The sequence below is a fragment of the Pinus tabuliformis genome, chromosome 3_2, assembly GCF_031772625.1.
Source record: "Pinus tabuliformis cultivar Carrire ecotype Pingquan chromosome 3_2, CPIR1, whole genome shotgun sequence".
NCBI lineage: Eukaryota > Viridiplantae > Streptophyta > Pinopsida > Pinales > Pinaceae > Pinus > Pinus tabuliformis.
Genome location: NC_142302.1, coordinates 765,890,569 through 765,905,853, shown reverse-complemented (window position 1 = coordinate 765,905,853; position 15,285 = coordinate 765,890,569).

The window sequence follows — 15,285 nt, the reverse complement described above, 5'->3', positions numbered from 1 at the left end:
ACAAGAGAAAAGGTTGAAGGCTAAGCCTTATAACAACATAATTATAAACAACTGTTGAGAGAGAGAGGGGCCTTAACTACACATTTCACATCAACAATGGACAAGAGGGTGTATGTTGTTGGATGGAAGTGCACAGTATGCAGTTGAGGCTAAGGATTTCATAATTCACAATCATAGTGTGCAAGGATAACACCACTACTGACTGGAGTTGTGTAATTTATAGTTGCATAGAGGGAGGCCTTGGGAGGTGCACATGTCAGATCAGCAGAGAGAAAGGTCTGAAATCTATTGCCTAGAAGGGAGAAATACATAGTTGGAGATATGGGGATGCATATCTACTACAAATTCAACTAAGAATTGATCATCATCAAGAAATGAGGATTGTGAGAATATTAACATGCATAAATAGATTCATTTGTTATTATTAACAGAATGTGAAAGGACTTGGAATATGAAATGACACTAGAAAATAATAATTAAAGAGAGAAAAGACACATTAAAAATCTAAATAAGTAAAAGTGACACTTGTAATGAAAAAAGTAGGCAAAATTTACACTTACGAAAGTAAAAATGACAAAAGTGACACTAAAAGCATATAAAAGTGACAGTTATGAAACTTACCCAAAATAGTGGTGCACATGCAACCAAAAGCTCCTTGTGCTCAAGATATGCATAGAGATCTAAATATGAGTGTGGGAATGAGCTCTGAGCTATATTATCATACAGATGAGCACACATAGATCTAGGGTTAGGGTTTTTATATGAATGATGGAAATATAGGAGCTAAAGTTAGTTAGTTGCTACTTGTAAAAGTGATAAATTTGGAAAGTGTGTTTGCACTATCAACAAGTGGTGTAAAATAGCTATCCATAGGGAGTGTGCATTGCTTATCCTCATAGAGTGTGCAATTAATTGTCTCCGTGAACTACACAGTTGACTGGCATAAGAGACCGCGCAGTTGACTAAAACAAGAGATTGTGCAATTGCCTATCACAGGATATTGTGTAATTCACAGCCACAGTGTATTATGTAATCCATATTGTTAATGCATGTGAAATAACTACCATCAATAAGTGTGAGAGATTTATTGTCTTCTAGAAGTGCACAATGGAGAGCTACAAGCTAGGCATGTAAGATTGAGAAGTTGAGGCGCTTGACATCACTAAAAGATGACTTGATACTTAGAAAAATAAAACCAAGGATGACTTAATAAACTCAAAAATACAGTTTACAAGACCAAAAGGAGGCTCCAAAATTAGAAAATAGGCAAAATTTTGGAGGGGGTTGTAGCAACTACAACACTTGGTGATTCATTGGGATAACCCAGCTTCTTTGTCTAGGTCCAAATTTATGCATAGTGTCTAGATTTTGGGAAGTATTGTTTCATCATGTTAATCACCATAGCTTCCTTACTTATGTTTTTTATATATCTAGTCGTTTATGTTCCTCTCATTGTCTTAACACATTCATAGAACTAGTCAAAATTCAATTTTTTCGATTAGGGAAGAGGAGTATGTAAATACGCGAGTTTAATATGTTAGATTTGTAATGCCATATTTAGTGTTGCTCCACTTCCAGCAATCATGTTCAGTACCCCGGTGGAGTCACTTCAAGGAATCACATCCATTTCTTCGCTACTAACAAGCATGTTCAGTACCGCGGTGAAGTTGCTTGCCTCACCTTTGTGCGTAGGAATCCTTTCTCTTCTTTCACCCATTTTTGTTTATTACATTATGCTCATTGGAATTTTATCAGTGTTTATATTTCCATAGGTGGAAGAGGGATCTCAACTTATTTAATGAGTAAGAGAGGTTATTCCTTATTTTATAGAGGCTCTTAATAGTATATACCTCTTAAAATTAGTATGTTGGCTTGTGTTTCATCCTTCCCTTCTCTACTCAATCAAGTTGATAGATTGAACCAATTATTAATAAATGGTATATTTGAGGAATTAAAATCCTATTATAGATACAATTATCATAGATCAATTAAGGCTTACGTTAGGAAAGAAGCATATTTTTTGTCTAAGCATCATGGGCTCTTAAATATCTAGGCCCAAACAAAGAAGGGGAACAAAAGCTAGCCAAGCATTGTTAGTTGTCATAGTGTCCTCTTAAACTTTGCCACATTATTTCAGAGCCAAAAAAGACAAATTTCACATGAAATATTATTTATGTACAAATTCAACATAAACCATGAAAGTTCAAAATCAAAACAAATCAAAGGAAAGACATAACTAAACAAATGCAAGAAAGAACACTAAAATAACATACATGTACTCTAATAAATGGAAGTTGAGGATGATGTAAAATAAGATTTCCGATGTATCAACAAAATCAACTCCTAACCTGTAGGGGAAAGGGTAAGGACAATAATTATCATGGTGAAACCAAGTGCAACAATGGAAAGGTTAACTTGAAGGGTCTGCAGATCAACTTGAAGGTATGACACTTTTGTAGAAAAATGTAACAAGAAATATTCTGCTAACAGGTCTACCAATTCACCATGATGGGCATACAATCCTTGAAGACTTCTAATGTGAGTGCATTCACTCATATCTTTCATCTTGGAAAACATCAGGAAACATCACAACTTATAATTAGCAACAAAAATTTCTAAGTAATATTCTTCTAACCATTCGACAATTGGATTATGATATTGAAAAATATCCATTGAAGAATCTTGAAATTCAAAAAAGATAAATTTTCAACTCACACAATCAGACTATGAAGAGAATCTCATGAAATAAATTTCATATGATATTGTTTGGAAACCTTGTGAATATTACGAGAACCCCACATAACCATCAGCAAATGATGAAGTGCCTCGACCTCTTGACAATTTTCCAAACTCACAAATGGTGAATCATCAAAAAAGGTTGGCTTACAAAGACAAACCAAAGGATATACACAACTATCACTAGGTGTATCGATAAACACATCACTAAAGCCACAGACTTGATCAAATGTCTCATTTGACATCTGAGTCCTCACGAAAAAATAATATGTCTGAATTGAATGAATAAATTGCTTGAACATTCCAAGTTGTAGACTCTTCTTATTCACATATTAAAGGTAGGGAATGAAATAAATCATGAATAAGATATACCTTTTTCTCCTCTTCTAACCAAGGATCATGAATACCCCATACCTGATTGTGATTGAACCTAGCGGAAAAATGATGAATTTTTTTTAAAGAATAAGACGGTATAAAAGTTTCATTAAACATATTAGGAAATAATTAATAATGTGTTGAGGGTGAAGAGGGAGTGGAAAACTCGGATGGAGGACCATCAATTGCAATTGATTCTTGTTCAAAATTTGAACATCGCACATATTCACCGTGAAAATTATCATTACTCTCTTGGTCCTTGTTGTCACTAGGACAATGACCCTCCAAAATTTATGCCTAATATAATTTTGGAGCCTACATGAAAAGTCGTTCCAAGTTGGCTAGTGTCATCACGATGTTTTCTTGACTATCCATGTGTTATCCCTAAGCATTTCCTCGTCCTAAGTCAAGGTTTTAAGTGTCATCACCTCATATTTAAAAGCACTTGTGTTATAATTATCCAAGGATAGTAGAAGGCATATATTTCCTTGACTTAGTAACTAGCTTTGCTTTTCATGCACCACACACACAAAAACAGAAAAAGTACATCTATTCGCACATCAATTATAAGAGGCACTCGTGAAAAAAGTTGCGCTCTCCTTGGGAAAATGTGCACCCCAAGATGACATGCAATTGTGCTCTAGTTTAGCTCACTCCTTAGAGCTAAAAAATTGTGCCCTAGTGGAGAAAACTCCTTCAGGCTTTGTGAGTGCACCATCTAGTTGATTGAACTCCTTGACTAAAATAGCTGCACCCTCTTCAACCTCATGCATGAGCTTTTCTAGTTGCATGTGGGCACACTCCTAGAAAATAAAAGCCCACTTCACTTAATTTAACTAACTCATTCATCCATTGGCAAGTGACAAGCATGCATGTATTTGTTTCACATTTAATCTCTTTATAATCATATCAGTTACTCATTCTTTCACATAATCATTCTCATATGGCTTGAGCACACATATTTGAATCAAGGAGCTCTTCATCAATCTTTATTCCAAGCAAGTTCTTACATATCAATTATTTCACTTGATTTTGATGTTTTTTTGGTCGATATTGCTTTCTTTGTTAGTGATTCACTTCTTTTCAGTTTCTTTGCTAACATTTTATTATATTCTTTCTAGTACAAGTTTCATTATGTTGTCGCAAGTTGTGACTCTTTGCAGTTTGTAACTCTTCACATTTTGGTTATGATTGTGACAAAATCTATAATAATTTGTAGATAATTCCACTCATCATTCTAGTCATTTTATCTTGCTACTATACTTGTTTAATATGATCTTGATCCAATTCAAGAAAGAGTGTACTTCTAGATATGAAGGTTTCACTGCCTTGGAAAGTTGTGCCCAGAAAACCAATTTTTCATCTTGAGCGCACTCCTTCGACTCAAAGAACCGCACCCTCCTTGAGTGAATGGCGCATTACAAAACAAAATCATGCAAGCTTCATGCTTCGAATGTGTTCCCTACGGCCTCCTCAGTCTCTTTGAGTGCACAGCATAGAGGTAAGGATCGAGCACAATCCCTTCGTTATTCGACTATGCGCCCTACACCCTCTTAGTTTCTCTTGAGTGCACAAGCGCACTAGGAAGGATCAAAGCCTTATCATTTGATCCTTCAGTGTGCACCCTTGTGCCATCCTTGGTCCCCTTAAGTGAAAAATAACACCCCAAACCCATAAGTGATTTCCATTTGTGCTTCAATTGTGTGTGTTTTGCCCTTGAGATCTCTCTATCCTTTTCTTTAGTGCACCATCACACCTTAAAGACCTCTTGTGAGCCTTGACCTTTCATTGTTGCTCTAATATGTTCCCTCCTTTGTCATGATCCATTTTTCTTTTTTAAATAGTGACCTTGTCCTGTCTTTGATAGACTTACACTCTCAACTAGACTTGATAGCTCTTTGAACATGATTTGTTGAGTTATTGCCTGTACTAGATAGAGGATTTATTAAAGCTAATTTATGTTGCCATGAGTGTGCTTCCACATGCAAGTTTTCCAACTATTAGTATTATTACTTTTTTATCATTAGTTGGAGCGATGTCTCCCACTACCTGTTGAGTGGCCTCAAAATAAGCTTCAAAAGTAGGCACTAAAGAAGTAGTGGAAATTGCAAATCCTATCATTCATATCCTTACAAACACATAATGTTTTATAGACAAATCTTATGAGGTCACGTGGAAGGATATTAAATATACTTTCATGTAAAAATAGTTCCTCATTTATTTTTAAGACAAGGAAGCCTATATCAACATCAAGTAGTCTAGGATACCAAGACTGCATGCAAGTTTCCAGTCATGCCTTTTGCAAATGTAATTGAATGGATCATATCACATATGGATGATTTAGATCTGGTGCTTTGCAGTGAAAGTGGTGGTGAGCTTGCCACCTACTATGGAGATGAAATGCATTCTTATTATAAGATGTTGAAACCCATAGTATATGCCAACAAAATATTCTATACTAGAGTGGCTAATCTCAACTCAATTGAAATTATCAAGTCTTGGTGTCAAGAGCTTGCCGAATTCTAACATCGCTCAAGTGCAATTTACCTGAATAGAATTTTGAGGTTGGTGTATCAGTACCTTATTGATATGTGTGGGTTTCATGGATGAAAGAATGTAGTAGTATTTAAAGATAATTGGATATTTATGCTCAACTTGGTTGTTACTCATGGCAGAATCTTCAATTATGTAGATATACTTTATTTTGAATTGCAACGACATGTTGGGTAGGGAAAAGAAGCTCTAAGAGCAACCCAGGCACTATATTTTTATATGTTAGCTTATCTATTATATGGGATCTATGCACGGTATGCATTCCCAAGGATGTATTGGAAATGGACCCCACAAGACAAGTTTCTTGTTTACTTCCCTTGAAAGGTGTTGCAAGAGTTAAGTTTCAGAGGGCATATGACAGATTGGCAGAGAATTTCTTTGTAGTTATATTTCAAATGATATATGAGATTGATCCTCCTTGCATGACTGACCAAGTGAAGGAGGCATTGCATGATATCACGGATTGGTTTTCCATACCAAATGGCACATATATTAGATGCTTTGGGTGCTGAACTTCACCCAATTTTATGCCATGATATGTGACTAACAAGGTATTCCTCCAAGAAGTTACTTATCAATTGAATGGTAAATTTTCAAGAGTTCTTCATAGAAGGAAGAAGGACCCTTGTCTCAATTTCCCTTTTAGAACTAGAATGTTTGAGTTGAAGAGCCTCAAGGAGGCAAATGCTAAAATATAAGATTTAGACCACCTGTGCTTTGGAGTCAAGAACTTTCACAGGAATGATCCTAGGAAAGTGTGTAGGGAACATTTTGACAAGATAGGATACACCTGGGGATATGTACCAATGATTACTGTAGAAGATGAAAAAGTGAAGAAAGGGTAACATGCATTAAGGAAGACTCATCAAGGAGGTGAGGCAGGAACATCTAGAGTTTCACACACATTAGATGTCCAAATGAAGGAGGAACCACAAGTAGTAACTACATAAGCTAGCACGCTAGTTCCCAGGAAAAAGTTAAATCATGATTCCGTAGTAGAAAGTAGCAAAAAATGGAAAGTTGATCCATTGAATAAAGGAGCTATTTAGGTTGTATAGGAGACGAGAAAATTTGAGGCAAAGATGCAGTAAGAAGAAGAGGAGAAGAGGAAGCATAAAGAACTACTTAGAAAGAAGCAAGAAGAAGGAGAATAGAAGTAGAACAAAAAGGCCACTCATAGGAGGAGGAAGTAGCATAGAGGTTGGGAGAAGAACAGATGACTCAAGAAATAGAATTAGAATTTGAGGAAGATGATGCCATCCAAATCATGGATGATGAACTAGGTTCTCCAATAGAACTGCCTCTTACATGTGGCCATCTCTTATTTAATGAAATGGGAATCACACCTCCACCAGAAGACAGATTCACGGACGTATGTAATGCTAGATTTGATCAATTAAAGAAAAATATGGTGTAAGAAAGATGAATATTATTCCTGAATGATCCCCATATTCCAATCTCTATGTCCATGGAGAAGGTGATAACTACAAACACTAGGGGGAATTCCTGAGTAATTATGGTAGCTAATGTTTCTTTTTCCACAGTAGCATAGGATAACTTAGAGTGCCTATTGAATGTGAATGCATGGTTGACGAAAGAATTTGTTTTAGTAAAGAAGTAGGTGGAGCATCTCAGTCTAGAAAATCAATGATTATCATCCAACAATCTCAACACAACAAAATGGTAGACAGTTGTACAGGAGGAATTGGGGCCAATGGAAGATATCAATGGCACAATTGTATGATAAAATGATACTCCTACATGAGCTAGTGGCACCTCTAATTAGTATACAAAAGAAAGAGCAAGAAGTCCTAAAGCTCCTAAAGGTGGCAAACAAAGTTGTCGATCAAATCCAGGAATGGGCTACCAATCCATGTGTTCCACAATATTTGGTTAGAAAGGACATGATTGTTGCTGAAGTGGAAGGAGTACAATTGAGACTCCAAAGTCATAATTTAATCCATCTTAGCGAATATTCATCTAGTACCATATGTTCTTATAGTCAATTACACAATGGTTTGGATTCCCTAACATCGAAAAATAGGATGCCTTCAGTAGGATTACTTGGAGAGATAATATGTAGAGGTATCATCTTATGAGAAGTGAAGTAGTACATTGAGAAAATCAAACGAGCATAAGAATAGGAAGGCTTGGAGATTACTAAGAACATTATTCTATAGTATTCCATTACACTAGCTAAAGCTCACATGAAACTATCATGTCTATGAAATAGTGTACAATATAGCTCCAAATCCATATTGATAGAAGAATTGGAGGTGTAGATGTGGTTTGCAGTTGATTTTCTAGTCAAGATCAAAGTCATTGCTACAGAATTTAGAGCATGGAATTCATACATCACCAATGAGCTCCGTGAAGAAGAAAATGACTTATCTATTTGAAATATTGTTTTTCCTATTAGTATTTTTGTCCTACATAGCCACCATCCTATATATATTTTGTATGTTAAAATAATTTTAATGTAATTGATTCCAAGAGATGCAAGTGGAATGTAAAAGGTCATATATAGAATGTGAAAGGCTATATAGAAGCCCAAAGGTCATAGAAGTCGAAAAGTCATGAGGAAACTCAAGAGTCATTTTCATTTGTTATAAATAGTTCCTCATAACTTAGGTAAAGGGCTTGGATTATTAGAGTTTTTCCTTGTCTTCTCTTGTGTTTCATAGGAGGAAAATCATTCTTTGGAGAAGCAAGTTGTGGCTTCATGTTCCACTACTAGATCTAGTGTTTCACTTATGTGATAGTGTACTTGGAAACTTTCATTAATAGTCATATTCTCCTCGAGCCAGCACTTCTTCATGAATGTATCGTGAATGTAGTAATACTATTCTTGATATGTTTGTGGTATATGTTGGCATAATTACATACTAGGATAATGAACTATTTCATTGCTTAGATATGAATATTGTTCATGAATGAGTGTTGTTATATTTTTTTTATGATTGTTGTTTATCTTGTGAACTAATTTGTAGGTTAATCAACAAGTCTTCCTCTTTCACTTGCGGGTATCTCTTAAGATAGTATTATTAATTTCTTAATGAGAGGCTCATCTTTATTTATAGCTGTGAAAGTTTCCTATGCATTCTACATTGGATGTCACACAAAGATTGTGTGCTTGTTGCCACAAAGAGTTGTTATGATCTCTTGTGTATGTTTTGTAACTAAGGCATACCTCTAAACCATTCACAGTGGTGTTCAGACACTATAACTAGATGGGAGTCCTAGACCAAATGGTTTGAGGTCTGATTGGGGCCTCATATCGGTTATATCCCTTGTATGTTGGCAACATCCAACACCATCAATAGTCCTCTACTTGAGTGATGCAACCCACTTATACTTAACCACCATTTGAACTGGTTGATTGAGAATTGTTAAACACAATAATGACGAAGACCGAAGATATGAAAGAAAAAACTTGAATGCATTATTATTCACAATGATACATATTTATACAAGTCTAGTGACCCTTGGTTTCATATTCCAAGTGGTCTCTTGGACTCCCTTTGACTGTTCAACTTCCACACCAACCCTTAGAGGATTAGGTGTCCAACATTCCACCCCTTAATATGAAGGGGTATGTATGAGTCCAAGAAGAGAGATGTAATAAAAAATGTGCAAAAATGCATGGAAACACTAGGTTGAATGTGCTCTCTGAAATATTGGTGTAAGGGGGTGGTTTAAGGATGACCACCAACATTGGAACACTTAGTACAATTCCTGGAACTCTTTCAAATATGCTAAGAAGATGAAATATTCTGCTAGAGGATGTGTCCCTAATGATTTGGATAGGGAGACCTTCAACCTGGAAAAGGGAGGTCTACAACCTACAGTGGTTTAAGGATGACCACCAACTCTAGAATTCTCAATGCAATTCCTAGAACTCTTCCAGAAATAGCAAGAAGTTGAAGCTTTATTGTTATGAAACCAACTCACAAAAATATAGAAAAGATAGATGAATGCCTTATAAATCAGCCTCTTCGAGGGGGAAACCTCCTTTACATTACACAAATGAAAAATTATTGGATGATTCAAATGAAAAGACCTCCTTTCTATATATAGGAGTCTAAGGGGTCATAATATAACCAAGCCAACCTAACAATAATAATATAAAGGCACGAAAATAACAATAGAGGGATTCTATGGGGCACAATAATAACAATATGGGGACAATAGGGGCACAACAATAATAATAAGGGATACAATGATAATAGTAATGGGGGAATCACTAGTATTATAGGGACGTAACATGCCCCTCTCATTCAAAAAAGTGTTGTCCTCAACGCTTGAGTAGTTCTGGATGCTTCCATTCCAATGGGTGGTGTTGTTGTTGTACTAGGAGACCAATGCTTTCCATTCCAATGGGTGGTGCTGATGTTGTACTAGGAGTCCAATGGCTACAATCCCTGGGTATAATAGCTTTTAATTTTCAAGAACTTTTCATGAAATTTTCTTCGGAAGGAAAGGAAGTTGAATTAAGGGGTATCACAGGGAAACTGGGAAAGATAATCAGCTATGATACCAAATGTTATGAAACCAGCACTAAAAAAGATAGAAAAGATAGATGAACACCTTATAAATCAACCTCTTCGAGGGGGCAACCTCCTTTACAATACACAAATTAATAATTCTTGGATGATTCAAATGACAAAACCTCCTTTCTATATATAGGAGTCTAAGGGATCACAATATAACCAAGCTAACCTAACAATAATAATATAAAGGCACAAAAATAACAATAGAGGGATTCTATGGGGCACAATAATAACAATATGGAGACAATAGGGGCACAATAATAACAATAAGGGATACAACGACAATAGTAATGGGGGAATCACTAGTATTATAGGGACCTAACACTTATACTAGAGGAATTGTCCCCAATTCTTTGAAGAGGGAGAAGCTCAACCTTAAAAGGGGGGTCTAAACCCCACATAGACAATTTAATTCTGACCACCAACCAAAGGCATGCTCAAGGGCATCTTTGTCTCTGCTACAACTCTAAATCTGGTATGGCAGGTTGTGGCTCAAGCTCGCTTAATGTAGATTTGAAGCTTGTATCTGACCATCACTTCCCCACCATCAGATATAAGGTGAGAAGATGGAGAAAACTCAACTACAAGAATTTTCAATACTTTAGAACAAGTTCTGACATATGACTAAAATATTTTCTTGGCTATTGAAGCCCATTGCTAAGAAGTGATCCATCCAAGATGAATCTTTGTTCTTGCAGAAGGCTTGTTTTTGAAGCATTTGTTTGAAGAATGAGTGGCTTTATGATAGTTATCACATGGATGAAGATCAAAATAATGATATTCATATGGAAAAATTGATCACAATGTTGGCATTTAACAATCTGTTGTAGCTACTATGGAAGAGGACTAGAATCTGGAACAACTGAAGATGAACTTTAATGAAGAAATCTAACACTCTGAAACTGGATGGGCTTTGAGTAATCTGGAATATGAAAGGACACATCATTTTCATATCCAAGACCATTTATGTGCTTATTATGGAGAAGTTCTTCCCAAGGTCTGATGATGGGCTTAGGAAGTGTATGCTAAATTTTTGCATCTTTCTACACACATGCTCCTAAAATGGGAACATGATGGGAGTCAACCTCAATCTTACTGATTTGATCACTTGTTGGTTGTTGATGGGTGACTGTTTCATCCTCAAACAAAGTACTATTCTGAACAAAAACAAGTTTAGAATGTTGTATTTTTTGTAACTCATTTTGCTAGAACTGATATTCTAGTTGCAAAAAATCAATCTTTTCATGTGCATGTTGCAAACAGTTTCAAATTTGAGAGAGAGAGGATTTTTTGACATTTACCATACCATCCATGGTGGAAAGCATCAGAGTGTTCAACAACTCTAATGCATCATCAAGATGTTCCATTGTCTTAGGAAAAAAATAAAGGCTCAAAGTCAACAAATAAGCATCAAGGAGTCAAAAAATTCCTTGAACCTGATCAATAAGTAGTTTGAGTATTCCTTCAACACTATAATTTTTTCTTTCCCAAAACTTTTAAGGATCCAATAAACTATACAATGGAAACTAGTTCTAAAGAAATTCCACTTTTCAAAATAGTCAAATGTTTAATCTCTGCCCCTTTTTTTTCTTGATACCTTCTATTAAAAATCCCAATCAAATGTAGTATGTACCGATGGTAATACTTCAATATATATGACAATCCTTTAATATAAAATTCCCAATTCATATACTATACCACAAAACTCACATATATTGTAACATATGATATATCACCCTCATATGGCCTTCATATCATATACCATATGACCAACACACAACATGAAAGAGTCTTCAACACACTGTTCAAGGTGACTTACAAGTTTTATTGCATTTTCTATATTCTAATAATCGACTTCAAAACCTTCAATTTTCTCTCTGACTAGGATCAATATTTTTATACAATTCAGTATTCAATAGCACACCCCTTATTTCTTCAAATGGTCAAGGATCTCATCGAGTGAATGAATGTCGACATCAGCAAGCTGAGCAGGTTGATGTGGATCTCCACTCGAGCTAGAACTAGTTCCTTTGAGATTTTCCTCAATCAAGACGAGGCGATAAATGAATAATTCATATAGAAATATTCCCTATGGAGTGAGAAAAGTTGTATAGATTGGGCCACTGAAGACTACAGGCTAGTTCAAGGTTGGTAGAGAGACCCAGATGTCTGAAAGAATATCATTAGTGATAAGACCCTGGAGATACTTTACAGTGTCTGAGACATCGAAGAGAAGCACCCCGCAGCTCTTGAGGTGGGAAACGAAGGGCCTCCACTCGCTCAGAGGAGTCAAGCCTGTTGAAGAATCAGGGTACTTTGAGCCTAGGGATGAATGAAAATTGCAGGTTGCATTCTATCCTTTCAATGAATTTAATGTTGAATTTAGGGATTTTTTGTTTTCGGTATAGCCTCAAAGTAGTGCTAAATCCACAAGTGGCTTAGTGAAAAAAGAGATTCAACACCACATGCTTTGAAATGAATAGAAGTGTACCTTAAATAAACCAATAACTTCACCAAATAGTTTTCCAACCAACTCCAAGCCAAGGTTCATCAAACCAAATCCTCTTCTAGCGAAATGCTTAATCCATTTACAGCCATAGAAATACAGAACACGGACAACATCAATAGCTTATACTTGTAGAGAAAGATGGAACGGATTAATATTTCCTCAAAGCAAGGAAGAAATAGCCTAGTGCTTTGGCATAAACAAATTCTACCTCTATTCTCTCAAAAATCACACAAGTTCATTCTGGTGCATATTGCATCGCTCATCATATAAATGGGGTTGGAAGACATCCACATTGGCATAAATTATGTCTCATTAAATTCAGTATGCATTCAATTCCTTAGCATGGCGGTATTCATTAATTCATTCTCATAAAGTAGACATCTACAGTAAGGAAACCCTTAATCGAGACTAGGGATATGAGATATGAGAAACGCAGGTTTACATAGGCCACAAAAACAAGTGGCTCACACAAGATTGAGAAAATTATGAATGAACTCGCTCTGATACCTGCATAGGCCACCAAGGAGGGGAACGTTGGACACCTAATCCTCTAAGGGTTGGTGTGGAAGATGAACAGTCAAAGGGAGTCCAAGAGACCACTTGAAATATGAAACCAAGGGTCACTAGACTTGTATAAATATGTATCATTGTGAATAATAATGTATTCAAGGCTGGTATTTCATATATCTTGTCTTCGTCATTGTTGTGTTTAAGAAGATTTAGATAATTTAGAACAATTTTTAATGGAACAAATTGATCAGGGGATCAAGAAAAAGAGGATCATAATATAAGGCTTAGATGATAAAGGACAAGAGTCATATCCTAAAAAATAAATATCATCAATCAAATCATATTTGAGATTAAACTTATTCGCATCTAGATTATAAATATGAGGGGAAAATGGAGATGGGACAAGTGAATCAACAATATTATTTTCAAGTTTCCCAATTCCGAGATCAGTACATGAGACTCAATGAAAAGGAGGGGGAGAAGAAACAAAAGGGAGGGTAGGTTCCTCCTTTGAAATCTAAAGTGTCCCAAGATCAAGAAAATTCAAGAGACTTGGATATGATTCAGATTCAGATGGTTATAAAGAAATATGAACTAAATACTGAAACTTTTCCTTTATAAAATCCCAATACAAATATTCCTTAGAAAATTCATAACAAAAGTGAAGAAAGTTATTAAGAAATTCTTCTAATGATTCATCAGATTTCATTCTAAGACGAATAATCTTCTTATACGCATTTGGATACTTATATATATCAAAATCTTGGTGAATTTTCATGACATGTTGCTCAAATGAGTGAATACATGAAGACGGTAATGTATGACACCATTTTTTAACATGACCTTAAAGAGTGAGAATGAACTACCAACAAGAAAGATATTCACAATTAACTTCAAAATAATCACAAAATATAAGAAATATAAGAGTATATTCAAGAATGGTTGTTTCACCCTTGCCATTAAACTTCAAGTTCAACAAGTTATGAATGATTCTCGCAGGGATTTTAATATTTACACTCTTATAAAAGAATCCCAGGATTATGATTTGGGAGGAAGCCATTTAAGATGAAAATTGAAACCAGACTTTATGGGATCAGCGTGTCATCTAGCCCTCCTTCTAGCATCAAAAATTGTTGACGAGGTTGGAAGTCACCAACAGTAAGGGGGTCTACCTAGTATGAAGTCCCAATTATAATTCACACAATTTAGGATAAGAGCCCCATCTGGAATATGGACCTAGCCACCATTACGATAGCTTAAGGATATACCTTAGATGCAATAAGCAACACAAGCGATCATACACATAACTTTGATGTTATAAAGTGAGTAAGCCTTTTGAGACACCAATTGTAATGTATAAAGGGCACTTCCACATAAGGGAACGAGAGAGTGAGCCTCTAGTAGAAAATAAATAGTAATATCCTAAAAGAGACACACAAAATCAAATAAAGTCGCATTAGTTACCTTGCAAAATAATTCATGAGATGAAAATGATCATGAAAACAAATAACAATGCACATTCAACAAGATATATACCAAATAAATGAAATAGGTCATTTCATTTAGTATGTATGAACAAAAACATATACTGCAAATTTTAAAATAACAGTATTACAACATTCACGATACATGCATGAAAGTGCATTGGCTCTGAGAGCTTCTGATGATTAAGTGAAAGTTCCAAGTACATAATTACAATGATGAAACACTAGCCCCAATAGTGGAACATGAAGCTACCACTTGCTTCTCCAAATAATGATCTTCTCTCCTATGCTAAACTAGAGAAGCCAAGGTTATCTCCCCAAAATTATGATTCCTTTGTTTGAGTTATGAGGGTTTATTTATAACAAGTGAGGCGACCTTTCACCTTCTCTTCTGACTCTTGAGCTTCCATTTTCATTTTGAGCTCATATTTAACATTTGAGCTTACTAATGACTCTTCATATTCCCTATGTGACTCTTGGACTTCCACTTACACATTTTACATTTTCTTATTATTTTAAAAATACAAAATTAAAATATGACAAAATGTGGCTATTAGACATATGACAA